This window comes from Colobus angolensis, unplaced genomic scaffold (genome assembly GCF_000951035.1).
Source record: "Colobus angolensis palliatus isolate OR3802 unplaced genomic scaffold, Cang.pa_1.0 Scaffold237, whole genome shotgun sequence".
Classification (NCBI taxonomy): domain Eukaryota; kingdom Metazoa; phylum Chordata; class Mammalia; order Primates; family Cercopithecidae; genus Colobus; species Colobus angolensis.
Genome location: NW_012115566.1, coordinates 1,271,164 through 1,286,359, shown reverse-complemented (window position 1 = coordinate 1,286,359; position 15,196 = coordinate 1,271,164). Strand labels below are relative to the sequence as shown.

Below are 15,196 nucleotides of genomic sequence, written 5' to 3'. Positions count from 1 at the left end.
AGGTCTCTTCCCAGCTGGGTTCAGCCTTAGCCTATGCTGCAGAAATGTTTAAAGTTGAACATATAGAGAGGAAAATAATGGAAAGTGATGCGGAAATTTAAACAGCAGCTACATATAAATCTCAACACTGCTTAAAATGTGTGTAAATGGTTCTAGGACTGCTCTGCACTGTTGTGAAAAGTTCATTCAGAAGTAAACGGTAGGGAAGGTGAAGAGGAGCCGAGCGCCAACTGGCGGAGAGAGGGAAAAGGCGGGGTGCCGTGTAGTGGAGGAAGAAAAACACAAAAGGGAGAGAGATAGAAGACAAGGAAAAACATCCTTAAGATGGTTCGGATTTGGGTGGACGGGATTGTAGAGTTAATCTAAGCGCCACATCTCTCCGTCCCTTCCTCTGGCCATGAGGGAAGAGAGGTGTCCCTAGGGAGGTAGGCTCTACCAGGAAGGAAACCTGGTTCGTTTTGCCCAGGCTGTCACGGCTTCACGAGCGCCTCTCCGCTATTTCCGTCGCTCAACAGACCGGCTGAGCTCTTTGGAGTGATGTTGGGTTTTGGTTTGCGCTTCAGGAACCGCTGATACTGTAGCTTCTGAGAGAGTTGCAGGGATTTCCTGACTTCCTGAGTGCCTGTGTTGAGAGTTAGAAGTGGGATCTGCCGACAGCTTGCATGACAGTGGAAACATCTAATTTTATTAGTTTTTGCTTGAAATGCAAAAGATGAGAAAGAAAGTTTCCGTTTGTTTGCTCCACATATATCTCCTAGAATAAAGCCAATCGGAAGCCAACCTCACCCTAAAGAAATTCTTCCTGGCGTTTGCAACGAGCTCCTTTACTCCTCACGTCCAGCTCTTGGCTCAGGACTCTGCAGAGCTGCACAGCGGCTGCAGCAAGGCGAAGTCGCGGTACAACCGGTGTTAACTAAGTGTGCAGCCACCGTCTTCTTAGTCCTATTACAGGTGCAGAGGCAATATAAGTGAACCCCTCACAAGTCGAGTGGGCTGACCTCACATTGAGTTTAGCGATGACTTGTGACCCCCTGGTAGATGGTGGACCGTTACAGCATTTAGAAAGTGAGTAAAAGAAAGGATGCATACAGAAGCCAACAGGCTTGCTTGGCTCCTGCAGATGGAGAGAGGTCGCTTTTCTGCCTTCTGGGTGTTTAGTAACTTATTTTTTCCCCCTTTGTTGGCATGAAATAAAGCTGAAAATAAAACAGATTTTCTTTTAACAAGTTAGTATTAACATGCTTGCAGAGTATTTCCCTGTGGACTTCTGCTTAGTACTGTAATGCCAGAATCCGAAACTCTAAAAAGAGCTCTAATCTGGAGATATGGGTTGTTCCCTAGCTTAGAAGGAGATTATTTCCGGAGAGTAAGTACAATGAAGTAGAAAAGGATCCGTTGGGCTTGGAAGAATAAACGTTCATTACTTTTATGTATGAAAAACAACAAAATGAGCTTTCTCCTATACTGATCTTGGTTCCTGGAGTTCAGAGTGTTTGCATCTCAGACCAGAAACTTCCTCAGAGGACCCAGAGAAGTGCTTTTTACTTCCACCAAATTTCAGCTGAGATGACTGCTATCTTTTCATCATTTGCCCTGTGTTTGTAGTTAAATAGTTTAAGTTTCAAACTATGTGGGTCTCTAATGGAAAAAGTGACCACCAGCACATCAAACTGTCAACCACCGGCCGTGTAATCGTTTAGTGAAAGCTTGTAGGGCTTCTGCAACCTGGTTTGAGGGAGTTAAAAGAAGAAACAGAAAAGGACTTGAGGCTTTTAGCTTCCGATCTGAAATCAGACTTGGGCCGCACAGTTCCATGGTTCCTGACGATTTCATTTACAACTAGAAATCGGCTGCATGGCCAGGAATACTACTTGCTTCCCTCGTGCATGGTCCATGTTAGTAATTGGTGGACAGCTTAGAAAATATAAGTGGATAACCCTAAGCAGCAAATAGATTTAAAAGAATAAACACGAGTCACCTCTGTGTATGACAGAGAAATGCCAACACAATTCACCTTGACAGACAGAAAATTTTAAAGTTGGGGATTATCACGGGCCGCTTCTTACTAGTACCCCGGGAAGAAAAGAAAACCTGGAGGTACTGGGGATTGAACCCAGGACCTCGTGCATGCTAAGCACGCGCTCTACCACTGAGCTACACCCCCTCCACGAAGCTATTGTTTCAGAGAATACTTTCATGACTATTACAGTCTGAGTCTGGGCTCTGTCTTGACAATCTTCATGTTTCTAATTCCACTCTTAATTTCCTACAGGAAGCGTTTCCTGTCTTAGGACCCGCTACACCAAAAGAAAGGCAGCTTAATAGTACAAATAAAGGCACTGTTCCTGATTTGTGGTCAGCCCAAGATCAACTCACCCCAAGGTGGGCTCCCCATTGCCTTAGATTTCCTGGAGCTACTTCCATTTCAGTCATTTGAGTGTGTCCTGGCATACAACATTCTCTTGCAAATTTTCTGATTATAATATTCCGTATTCTTTTGACTCTTGGAAGCATGTTAGTCTCACATAGTCAAAAAATAAAACTGACTCAAGTGTGTGTGAAAATACCCTAAAATTCAATACAAATAGACGCAAATTAAAACTGCATTGCGAAACAATAACATAACCCCATTGAAATAACTGATTTAAGAAAATGTTTTACACAGTTCGTTGTTTAATTGTAAGCACAAAAAGAAGAGGAAAGAAATCTTAAATTCTATGTATGAGGGTTATTTTTTGTAGAGCTAAAGCTGTAGGAATTCTGAGATTTTGTGTGAATTTTAGGACTGGGAAAATGAGTGTGTGAGAGTGTGTGTGTTGTTGGAACCAGGTTGTCACTGTAAGAAAAAGAAGGTAAAGAATAGTCCTGTTGGAGTTGATGGGAATTGGAGGCATCAGTATGAAATTATACATAGCCGGGCGCAGTGGCTCGCGCTGGTAATCTCAACACTTCGGGAGGCTGAGACGTGTGGATCACTTCTTTCAGGTCAGAAATCGAGAACAGCCTGGCCAACATGGCAAAATCCCGTATCTACTAAAAATACAAAACTTTGCCGGGTGTAGGTGCCGCGCCTGTAGTCCCAGCTATTCGGGAGGCTGAGGCAGGATAATCGCTTGAATTCGGGAGGAGGACGTTGCAGCGAGCCAAGATCGCGCCACTGCACTCAGTCTGGGCGACTGAGACTCTGTCTCAAGAAAGAGAAAAAAAAGAAAACAAAAAGTACATTTTCCCTACAGATCTGTCTGCTAACTGGGCCTCGAAGAAATACCTGAGAAACAATGAGCAAGATAACTCTATATTTTGATTTTCAAATACCATTCTCTACTAAAAGGAACCAGAGATACTAATAGAAAGTAGCTACTATTATCAACTACACTGATTCCAGGACTGTGCCAGGAAAACTACAAGATGAACCTAAGATATCTTGCTGTGCCAGAATGATGGGGATGATTTAAAAGAACACAGAAGCGCAGGGGTAGCTCGCGCCTGTAATCCCAGCACTTCGGGAGACCGAGGCGGGCAGATCACCAGAGGTTAGGAGTTCCAGAACCACCTGGCCAACATGGTGAAGCTCTGTCTCTATTAAAAATACAAAAACTGGCCTGGCGTAGCGGTGCATGCCTCTAATCCCAGCTACTTGGGAAGGAGAGATAGGAGAATCGCTTGAACCCTGAGGCAGAGGTTGCAGTGAGCCGAGATCGCACCACTGCACTCCATCCAGCCTGGACAAGAGGGCAAGACCTGTCTCAATAAATAAATAAAAATAAAGTCCATGAGAAAAATAATAGTGTGTGTGTGTATTTAGAAGTAAAGGGAGAGGAGAATCATTGTGGCAAAATACCGGGAATTGCTAAATCTGAGTAACGTGTGTATGGTAGTTCTTTGTATTATTTTTGCAACTTTTCTGTAGGTTTGAAATAATTTCAAACCAAAAAGCTTGTTTTAAATTATCCCTTCTCAAATTTCTTTTCCCTCTTCCTTCAAGGGCTGTACTCTTTTATCAAGAGTTAACGTAGGTGGATACTAAAACAGAAGGGTCAGTACCGCCTCGGGGGATTTAGGTGCAGGTGAGGAGGTGAGAAAGTGGAATTCCCAGCTATTAGAAATGAAGACCCAGGAGCGTGGGTCGCTGCCCGTCCTTACCCTCGCCAGCGCCTGGGCCAGCACCGTGGTCTCGAAACCCAGCATGGATTTCGTCTTGGGGACGCTATTGCTCCAGTTCTGACATTCAAGAAATGACGGATGGAGAGAACGAGGACCGCCTGCGAAAAGAGCTCGAGAGGGAAGCAGGGACGCGGTGGGACGCGCAACCTACGGCTGCGGCGGCAAAGGCGGAGGAGAAGCGAAGTGGGCGAGCGCCCGACGCTGCCAGAGGATCTGGGTGGGCCGGGAGGCGGAGTGCAGCCTGGAAGCCCATCTCCGCTGCGTTTTCTCGGTGTCCGCGATAAGCGAGAGGGCTCATTCCCTGTAGAAGTGAACTGAAAACACTTTCCCTCAAGATCTCTCTCGTTTTGCTTAAGGCAGTCGCGGCATTGAAAATGCCTCGCAGCTCCTTTACTGACTCGGACAGTGGGGATCACGGGTGCTCTTGAGTTTTGGTACAGGTGGGTGGTATTGGTGGCTTCCGAGGAAAGGACAGAGAAGCCGCCTATTTCCAATCCCTACTGTTCGCGAGGGAAGAGTGTTGAACCAGGAAGAGAGACCCTCCTGCTTAAGCCCCTTTGTTATAGACAGGAAGAGTGTTCTTTGCTTTTGTCTTTGTTTTAGCTTGTCAAGCTTGGAATACAAGTCATGGGAAACAAGAAAGGTAGGGCAGTCCCAGTATATTTTAAACTTAAGAGGGTTTTCAGAAGGAGTACTACCTTGTTTTTATGGAATTCAGGGTGTCCAGATTTCAACCTACCTAGCAAAGGGAAGCTCTATGAGTCTAATATCTTGGCTTCCTTCTACATCAGCAAGCCTCTGAAATTCGGGTTCCTTTCTGGACAGTATCACCTACACTTTTGCAGTGTGCTCCTATATTACTTACATCCAACTCGTGGAAGCACGAACACTGGGAAAAGCCAAGGTTACTACATAAAAGAAGATCCTCACATGAGACAGGTGGAAATAAAGCAGCAGCTGAGGTGTGTGTGTAGAGGAAGAGACAAACGTGGAAATGTGGAAAGTGGATAGAGAATTTTTTCCAAGGAGGAAGAGGAATGGTCTACTCACAACAAGGAACTCTCTACTTACTGCTGCGAAGATACTTTTATTACATTTCATGCATACACTGGATTTTAACAACCAGAGCATTGGTAGAATTGGTGGGGGCTGAAGAGACAGCAGTACTCCCAACCCTGAGGGTTAGTCCCCACCCTGAAGGTGGAGAGAAAATGATTACTCTCTGTCATAGGGCTTAGAATCGTCCAAGCCTGGGTTTCAAATTGAAGGGCCCAAATAGCTTGAGAAAGCTCCAGGTATTTCAGCTCAGAAGAGTCTCCTGATTCATGAGAATTCCTGTCAGTTCTTCCAGAGGAAAATCAGTCTGTTGTGCGTGACCTGAAAAGTTACCTAAAATATTCAAAGGGTCAAAGAAACGGTAAAACCCCAGCCCTGACATAAGATGAATACAATACTCACTGACTTTCCTAGGTTTGAGTTTTTTTTTTTTTTGAGACGGAGTCTTGCTCTGTCGCCCAGGCTGGAGTGCAGTGGCCGGATCTCAGCTCACTGCAAGTTCCGCCTCCCGGGTTCACGCCATTCTCCTGCCTCAGCCTCCCGAGTAGCGGGACTACAGGCTCCCGCCACCTCACCCGGCTAGTTTTTTTGTTTTTTTTTAGTAGAGACGGGGTTTCACCATGTTAGTCAGGATGGTCTCGATCTCCTGACCTTGTGATCCCGCCCGTCTCGGCCTCCTAAAGTGCTGGGATTACAGGCTTGAGCCACCGCGCCCGGCCGGTTTGAGTTTTTGATTGAGAATAGGTAGGGAACCCCAGGACCAATTCTTCCTCCTCAGCAGGTGCCTGACCCTGGGACCTCCTGAAACTTCTAGAGCAGTGCTTCACAAACTTTAGCATCAGAGTCACTTACGGCTTATTCAAACACAGGAGGCTGAGCCCCATACTCAGCAGTTCTGATTCAATAGACCTAAAGTTGGGCCTGAAATTTGTTATTCTGCTTGCAGCACCCAAATCCCCCACCCCTTGCTCTCCTGTGCAGTGTCCACTGTGGCTAACATGCCACCGTTTGCCTGGAGAAAACCAATGGATATCAGGAAATTAAAGAAGGAAATGTATGAAACAAAAAGAAAATACATGGCATGTGTGTATTACCTTCCTCCAAAAAATATATCTCAAAACAAACATATGATTGGTCTGGAGGCACATACACGGCCAGTCCTCAGCTAAGCAGGTTTCACCAGATGGTATCCCTCCTGGATGCTGGTTATAGACATTTTCACTGCACAAAAGAAGCAAGTAAGGTCATGTCAGCCTCATAGAGTGTATCTATCATGCCAGCCTGAGAGGCTGGTGGACTAGGAACAAACGTCATACTCTCTTGCCTCTCAAAGACACTTTAATTCAACAGGAAATACGTACAGAGAGAACAGCAGTTTGGAAATCATACATCACTGGAAACCCTAAAAGATATCATGAGTGCATAGGATTTCTTGGGAGTTCCCTCTCCAAAAAAAGCAGATGTAATCAGATGGATCGAGAAAGAACATGAAAAGTTTGTCTGGTTTTTCCCAGGGCAGGAAGTGCCGAATACACTTGTGATCTACTTACCTTTTAGTCTGCATGTATTTTCCATCGTGACAGAAAATCTTTTCCTAGTTTTTTATATGGGGCCCCCGTTTGCTGTTACCAGAAGTTCCCAGGCAATATTTTATTGTAACGAGGAAAACGGAGTGGCTGAGGAAATACAGGAATACAAATCAGTCTTATGGAATATTAGTACGGAATGCTGATCCGTATTGGTTTCTGCTTCTCGCACGTTGAAGGCCTCTAATTCCCCTATGGTCTTCGTTCGGTTGTCCAGTGTCCTGCCATTCCCATCTCAAGCGGCTGGAGAGCCACAGCAGCTTGTCTCAGTACCGGATCACACTGGTGGCTGCGCTCTCTGCTCAGGTCAACAAGGAGAGACTGGTGGAGAAATCAGTGGACAGAGGCTTTCGCTCTGTTCTTTAACCCAGAAAACAAAAATAACTTAAAAAAAAAAATAGATGCCTGCAGAGCGCTTTTCTTCCTTCTTCTCCTTTGTCTTGGCGTCTCCTTAATCATAGTACAAAATGGGAGCGAATGCGAGCCGCCTGTGAATGTGCACGCTTTTGTTTGGTTTCCAGAGACCCTGTTGCGATTCCGTTCTTCTTTCCCCCTGATTTCTTGTTTGTCTTCCTTCTGATGTCGCAATAGCCTTAGGTGATGTTGAGGCTCACAGCATAGCCAGTGGAGATAGTTCGAGGCTGAGCATTGGGCTACATTTTTACTGTCTATTTGTGCAGAAATAGGATAGAAAAATGTGAGAAGGCAGAAATCGGCTGCTTGAGAACTGCAGAGCAAAACCATCACATGGAGGTGTCGGGGATCGAACCCGAGGCCTCATACATGCAAAGCATGCGCTCTACCACTGAGCTACACCCCCTTGCTTAAAGGGCTGTTTGTAATAATTTCCAGGAGGTAACTTTCATTTCCTGAGACTCTCCTTGAGCATGCTGGTAGTAGTGGTCAGCATTATGGAGTGTGGAGAGCCGTTCTGAGCAGGAGATACTTGGTACTAACGGGGGATACAGATTCTTTAGAATACTATGTAGGACTTGAAATGAAAAACAAAAGATTAGAAAAGTGTCAGGTAATAACTACAAGAAGTTTCCATTGTGGCTTCAAGTCATTGAGTTCTTCGGGTCTCCTTCTATTATGCTTGGCAAGAATCAAGTTCTGGTTTTCGTTTCTTTTGATTTCTTCCAGATACCACACGAAGACATTGAAATTCAGCCTTTCCCTGCCTAAAACGCTTCATAATTGTTGTTTGCTCAATAGGAATATTAAAGGTAAGATTTGGTGGAGGAAAGCCACAATCAGAAGAAAACCTGAGAGCGAGGCACTCAGCATGTTTTCATAAGTGTCCCTAGCTGGTGTGGCGTCTTACGCCTGTACTCACAGGTACTCCAGAGGCTGCGGAGGGAGGATGGCTTGAGCTCAGGAGTTGGTGGTTGTAGGGAGCTATGATTGCGCCACTGCCCTCCAGCCTGGGCAACAGAGAGGGGAGGGGAGGGGAGGGAAGGGAAGGGAAGGGGAGAGAAGAGAGAAGAGAGGAGGGGAGGGAAGGGGAGGGGAAGGGATTCATAAGGCGTAAATGAAAAACGGCTATGGGGATGGAGAGAAGGGTTGAATTATGAGAATAAGATCGAAGATAAATACAAACAGGATTGAAGAATGGTTTAAAAAAACAAAGTCTATTGCCAAACACAGGCAGGTGCAGAAAAGGGGAGAGGTTTTAACAGCTTTTAGGAATGGGAGATAGATTGGAAGATGGAAATGAGTTAGTTTGGCTCATACTAAATTTAAAGTATCTGTGGGGCACGTTTGTGAGGATGTTACATAGAGAACTCAGGCAATTAACTCCGTCTCCAGCCTGGGATTTGTAAGCATTAGCAGTAGTAGACACATTACATGGAGGATGAATAAAGACTTTTAAGTGTACTTTGAGATATAGAAATTAGAAACCTATTCGTGATATTTGTAGTCAACAAACAAGTTTGTTCCTAAGAAGTTCTTGAATCTTGGAACTTATTGTGTGTCCTTTGAACTACATAAGAATATGAGAAGAAAACCCATTTCTCAGCACCAAATTTCTAGTGACTATTAACTCTTGCTCATTCTGGTTTGCCCATATACGAGCCTTTGCCAATGTTAACAAAACAACATTGATGCCTTTAAAAACTGGCAGATTGCAAGTTGTGTGGCAGACTTGGCTTTTCAGTTGGCTGATGGGATCTCTAGAATAAAAATAGGAAACACTGAATGATAGATTTCACTGAAGGAGAAACTAGAAAATTGTTATATACAAAACTGATGTGTATTCATGTGTGTTTGCCTGCCTAACTCTGTCTGTGTGTGCATGTAAATGATGGGAAGGATTATCTTGGCTCTTTGATGCTGTAAAAGCAATATTAGCACAGTTTGCAGAAACTCCTTCATCTTTATGTTGTGTTACACCAAGAGAAACTTGGCCGTCTATTGGATTCTTGGGAATTCATAATAAGAAGGTTGCCTGATAAAAATGGGAGAATGTTAAATAATTAAGTATCTGTAGCTATTTTCAGGCTATCTACCAACAACATGTTTTTTGCATATAATCTGTAGGATGAGCTCATTTAACACAGCATTCTTCTGAGAAATTAAACTTTTAATTTTGAAGACATACATACTCTGTCATACATACTCAATTTTGAAAACCTAAAAATATGTAAAGTATATGTTTAAATCTGCACTGTCCAATATGGTTATCGTTAGCCACAATGGGTATTGAGTACTGAAAATTGCCCAGTCCAAGTTCAGATGTGTTGAAAGTGAGAAATATGTACCAGATTTCAAAGACGTAATTTTCTTTTTTTTCGTGGAGTCTCGCTTTGTCACCCAGACTGGAGCGCAGTGGGACAATCTTGGCTTACTGTAACCTCTGCCTGCCGGGTCCAAGCCGTTCTCCTGCCTCAGCCTCCTGAGTAGCTGGGATTACAGGCGTGTGCCACCATGCCCGGCTAATTTTTTTTTTTTTTTTTGTAGTTTTAGTAGAGATGGGGTTTCACCGTGTTGGCCAGGCTGGTTTCAAACTTCTGACCTCATCATCTGCCCTTCTCGGCCTCCCAAAGTGCTGGGATTACAGGCAGGAGCCGCCGCACCTGGCCAGATGTAGTATCATTTTTTAAACATAAAATATCTCACTGATAATTTTAAGATTGATTACTTGTTAAAACAATATTTTGGACATGCAAGGTGATTTACATATATTAGTAAAACTGGACATAAAAGATGGAAACAATAGACACTGGGGACTACTAGAGGCAGAGGCGAGAAGGGGAAAGACTTGAAAAGCTAACTATTGGATACTATGCTGACTACCCAGGTGATGGGATTAATCCCACCCCAACCACAGCATCATGCAATATACCCATGTAACAAACCTGGACATGTACCCCCTGAATCTAAAATAAAAGTTGAAATTATTATTATTAGTGTTATTATTATTTTGAGACAGAGTCTTGCTCTGTCTCAGGCTAGAGTGCAGTGGCGCTATCTGGGCTCACTGCAAACTGCTCCTCCAGGTTTCAAGTGATTCTCCTATCTCAGACTCCCAAGTAGCTGAAATTACAAGCGCGCGCCACCACACCCAGCTAATTTTTGTATTTTTAGTGGAGACGGGGTTTCACCATATTGGTCAGGCTGGTCTCGAACCCCTGATCTCAGGGGTTCGGTCCACCTAGGCCTCCCAAAGCGCTGGAATTACAGGTATGACCCACTTTGCCTGGCTAAAAGTTGAAATTATTAAAAAATGATATAAAATAAGTATTGCCTGCTTATTTTTTAAATGTGACTACTAGAAAATTTAAAACTACTGAAGTGGCTCTCGTTTATGATTTGTATTATGTTTTTAAAAAATTCTTTTTATCCCAGAAGCTAAAGTAGAAGACTTGTATAATCTTTTGATTGGACAGCATTGTCTAGAGACAATGTTATCTATTTAGGTGCTGTTCTGGGAGAATCCCAGAGCCAAAGGACATGGAACATGGCCTGCCAGTAATTAGGTTTCACACCACGAGTGGACCTGACTCGTGGTGTGAGTCAAGAAATGCATTCCTATGCATGATCTCCTTAGACCTTTACAACATCCCATTTTACATAATCATTATTAGCCTTATTTTTAAGGTATTGAATGAGAGACAAATCATGCTTAGAATTACCCTAGGCCTTCGATTTCAACAAAATGTAAAGGAATCATTACTGTGCTAGGCAAGAAAACATTTAATGCTGCCATTTGTGTAATCAAATATTTCCTTTTTTTTTTTTTAATGACAGAGTCTTGCTCTTGTTGCCTAGGGTGGAGTGCAATGGTGCGATCTAGGCTCACTGCAACCTCTGCCTCCCGGGTTCAAGGGATTCTTCTGCTTCAGCCTCCTGAGTAGGTGGGATTACAGGCATCCACCACCAAGTCTGGCTAATTTATTATCATTATTATTATTTTGTATTTTTAGTAACGACAGGGTATCACCATGTTGGCCAGCCTGGTCTTAAACTTCTGATCTCAGGTAATCTACCTGCCTTGGCCTCCCAAAGTGCTGGGATTGCAGAAGTGAGCCACCATGCCCAGCCTATCAAATATTTCTTACTGAAATAAAACACAAGCTTCTGAGTTGAGAAAGCGTCAATGACTTAAAGGATAAAGTATGTGATTCCTAGTTCCTGTACAGTCAGTGTCCCCACCTTGAGGTTGCTTCTTATTTGGTACCAATTTTCCTTTCACAATTTGCTGCAGTTCTGATGTTGAAAGTACTGTAGATCTGACGAGTTGATGGGTGCAGCACACCAACATTGCACAAGTATACATATGTAACAAACCTGCACGTTATGCACATGTACCCTACAACTTAAAGTATAATAAAAAAAAAAAAAGAAAGTACTGTAGATTATTGTCTCCTCACACAGTATGCAGGAGTAAGAGGAAAATAACACTGAAAATGAAACACAAATTTGAAAGAAGAAAAGATATTAAAAAAAAAAAAACCCAGGATGAAAAAGGCCCATTATCCCAACGCAGAATTTCAAGAGAGGAGTTGAAGTGAAAAGAGGAAAATGGGGCACATGCACCTGAGTCTTGACTTTCCTGCCCATTTGCTTTCATTTCCAGTATTCTAGGGCCCCTCATGAATGTTAGACAGAATAATTAATTTAGAAATACTTATTTTTGACCGGACACAGTGGCTCACACCTATAATTCCAGCACTTTGGGAGGCCGAGGCAGGTGGATCAGGAGGTCAGGAGTTGGAGACCAGCCTGGCCAACGTGGCGAAATTCCGTCTCTACTAAAAATACAAAAATTAGTCGGGCATGGTGGTGGATGCCTGTAATCCCAGCTGCTTGGGAGGCTGAGGCAGGAGAATTGCTTGTGCAGGGGAGGCGGACATTGCAGTGAGCTGAGATCGTTCCACTGCACTCTAGCCTCAGTGACATAGCAAGGCTCCATCTCCAAAAGAAAAGAAAGAAAAAAGAAAAGAAATACTTATTTTTATTCTTTCCTGGATACCAATACAGAAATAACTTAAGATTTGGATATTCTAGACAAGGGTTCCAGGCTGAAGAAATGTCCTGTCAATAAGAAACTTAAAATATTCCTGTAATTAGGTCTGGTGCGCTGGTTCCCATCTGTAATCCCAGCATGTTGGGAGGCAGAAGTGGGCAGGTTGCTTGACCCCAGGATTTCAACAACAGCTGGGGGAACATAGTGAAGTCCAGTTTCTACAAAAAAAGTACAAAAGAGAGACAGAGAAAGCCAGGCTTGTTGTTGCATTTCTGTAGTCTCAGATCCTCCCTGACATGTGAGGATCGCTTGAGTGCAGGGAGTCTGAGGCTGCAGTGGGCTGTGATCATACCACTGCACTCCAGTATGGGTGACAGAGTGAGACCCTGCCTCAAAAAAACAAAACAAAAGTTATTTTTCCAGCAGTTTAACTGCAGAGCTATGGAGGTGACTCAAGATACAAACCGAGGGGTTTCTAATTGCAAAATGTTTCTTGAATATACCACCACCACCACATAGTTCTTCTTTTACAGGTTTCTTCACATTTCTTGTGATTTAAAATACCCCCACCCAACACACATAAATAACATCAAATCAGAAATGAATTGTAATTGCCACAGTCTATAGCATATTGGAATTTCTTAGATTTTAAAATTAGTAACTTTCTAGATTTAAGATTTTAAATAATTTACATGCCATCAGTTAATACTTCATGGAAGATTTCAGTAGAGAGAGTGATACAAACATACATACATATATAAGTACATCACCTTTATGGAATTTTCAAAAAACAGCCAAAAAATTGGAGTTATATATAGACCTCTGGAATTGGTGTGCAAGTGTTGTATAACGGAAAGACAATTATGCAAATAACCAAAAGACACCTGCCGAAACCCGGGATTGAACCAGGGACCTTTAAGATCTTCAGTCTAACGCTCTCCCAACTGAGCTATTTCGGCTGCCCAAGGATTGTTTCATTAGTCATTTCTTCAAAATGTAAAACCTGCCATTTGTAAGGTCAGTGTATTTTCCAGTGCCTAATTCTGTTGTCTTCAGTATCACCCGTCATTCACTCACCTTCCCGCCAATCCAAAAATACAAGTTCTGCTGCAATTTATGTCCGAAAATAGGATCCAATTTTCCCCCGCAAAAGACGGGAAAGAAAAGGCGAGACGACAGGGCACGGTGACTCACGCCTGTAATCTCAGCACTTTGGGAGGCTGTGGTGGATGGATCACTTGAGGTCAGGAGTTCAAGACCAGCCTGGCCAACGTGGTGAACCACACCCCACCTACAAAAAATATAAAAATTAGCCAGAAGTGGTGGCGCACGCCTATAGTACCAGCTACTTCGGAGGCTGAGGCAGGAGAATCACTTGAACCAGGGAGTTCGAGGTTGCAGTGAGCTGAGATCGCACCACTGCACTCCAGCCTGGGCGACAGTGAGACTGCGTCTCTAAAAAAAAAAGAAAGAAAGAAAAAGCGAGGAATAGGTCAGATCAGGAAGATGCTCCCATGCTTGGTCACCATGGAAACACTGCTCAGAAAACTAAGGGAAATTATCTAAAACTAAAATGAAATTATCCAGACTTTTTCTTTTCTCTTCTTTTGGCTCTTTTTTGTTTTGTTTTCTGTCTTGTTCTTCTATGACACGGCAAAAAGGAACAGAAGATTATTGGACACGTTAACGTGGTAGTAGGTTTATAGCTTGCAACTGAAGAAATCCTGAGCGAGCCAATTCTTTTTCTCTGTTTTCGTCCTTTTACCAGTCTAGTGCTAACACATCCACCTTAGGTGGTACGGAGACCCAGGGAGTGGAAACGGCAAATATATGTTTATTTTAGTGTGACCATGCAATATATATAATACATATAAATATATAAATTTAAAATTAAAAATATAAATATATTATGATATAAATATTATATAATATAAAAATACATATATATAGAGAGAGAAGATTCCAGCGAGAGAGAGAGAGAGAGAGAAAGAGAGAGACAGTCCCACTCTGCCAGGCTGGAGTGCAGTGGCAATCTCCTCTCATTGCAACTTTCGCCTCCCGGCTCAACTAATTCTTCCACCTCAGCCTAGAAATTCTTATATAACATCAAAAGTGTGAGAACATTGGACTCCTCTTGTTAAATAACTTAGAAACAATTTCAGAGTTTACCGAATTTCTGAAACAATCCTCTCTGGAATGAGGAAATAACTGCAGCCAACAACGACTTGCAAATTGAATTTTAATAAAACCGTCCCTATGTCTGGACAGTTTTCAAACTCGGTCACCTATTCCGAGAGAGTCCAGGCTTTCTGTTAAAAAATGTAGATTCTCGGCCGGGCGCGGTGGCTCAAGCCTGTAATCCCAGCACTTTGGGAGGCCGAGACGGGCGGATCACGAGGTCAGGAGATCGAGACCATCCTGGCTAACATGGTGAAACCCCGTCTCTACTAAAAATACAAAAAATTAGCCGGGCGAGGTGGCAGGCGCCTGTAGTCCCAGCTACTCGGGAGGCTGAGGCAGGAGAATGGCGTGAACCTGGGAGGCGGAGCTTGTAGTGAGCTGAGATCGGGCCACTGCACTCCAGCCTGGGCGACAGAGCGAGACTCCGTCTCAAAAAAAAAAAAAAAAAAAAAAAAATGTAGATTCTCTTACAGGCTTTTTTTTTTTTCTTCCTCTCCCTCTTGTAAGGCCTGAGCCTCCCCAGACAGGAAACAACATTCCTCTAGGTTTATCCCGCCGCCTGACGTCTCTCCCTAGCTGAGCGCAGCCTCAGCCTATGCTGCAGAAATGTTTGAAGTTGAGCATATAGAGAAGGGAAAAAAAAATCGCCGGGCCCGGTGGCTCAAGCCTGTAATCCCAGCACTTTGGGAGGCCGAGACGGGCGGATCACGAGGTCAGGAGATCGAGACCATCCTGGCTA

At 43.6% G+C, this 15,196-nt stretch overlaps 3 non-coding genes across 3 annotated transcripts; all 3 read right to left on the bottom strand.

Annotated features, from left to right (window-relative positions):
- Positions 1 to 2,092: 2,092 nt before the first annotated feature.
- On the bottom strand, positions 2,093 to 2,164 carry TRNAA-AGC. Its single transcript has one exon. It is a non-coding gene; the product is annotated as a tRNA-Ala (tRNA).
- A 5,390-nt stretch (positions 2,165 to 7,554) lies between these two features.
- TRNAA-UGC lies at positions 7,555 to 7,626 on the bottom strand. Its single transcript has one exon. It is a non-coding gene; the product is annotated as a tRNA-Ala (tRNA).
- Positions 7,627 to 13,161: 5,535 nt separating this feature from the next.
- Positions 13,162 to 13,235, bottom strand: TRNAF-GAA. The gene has a single exon. It is a non-coding gene; the product is annotated as a tRNA-Phe (tRNA).
- Between the last annotated feature and the right edge of the window lie 1,961 nt (positions 13,236 to 15,196).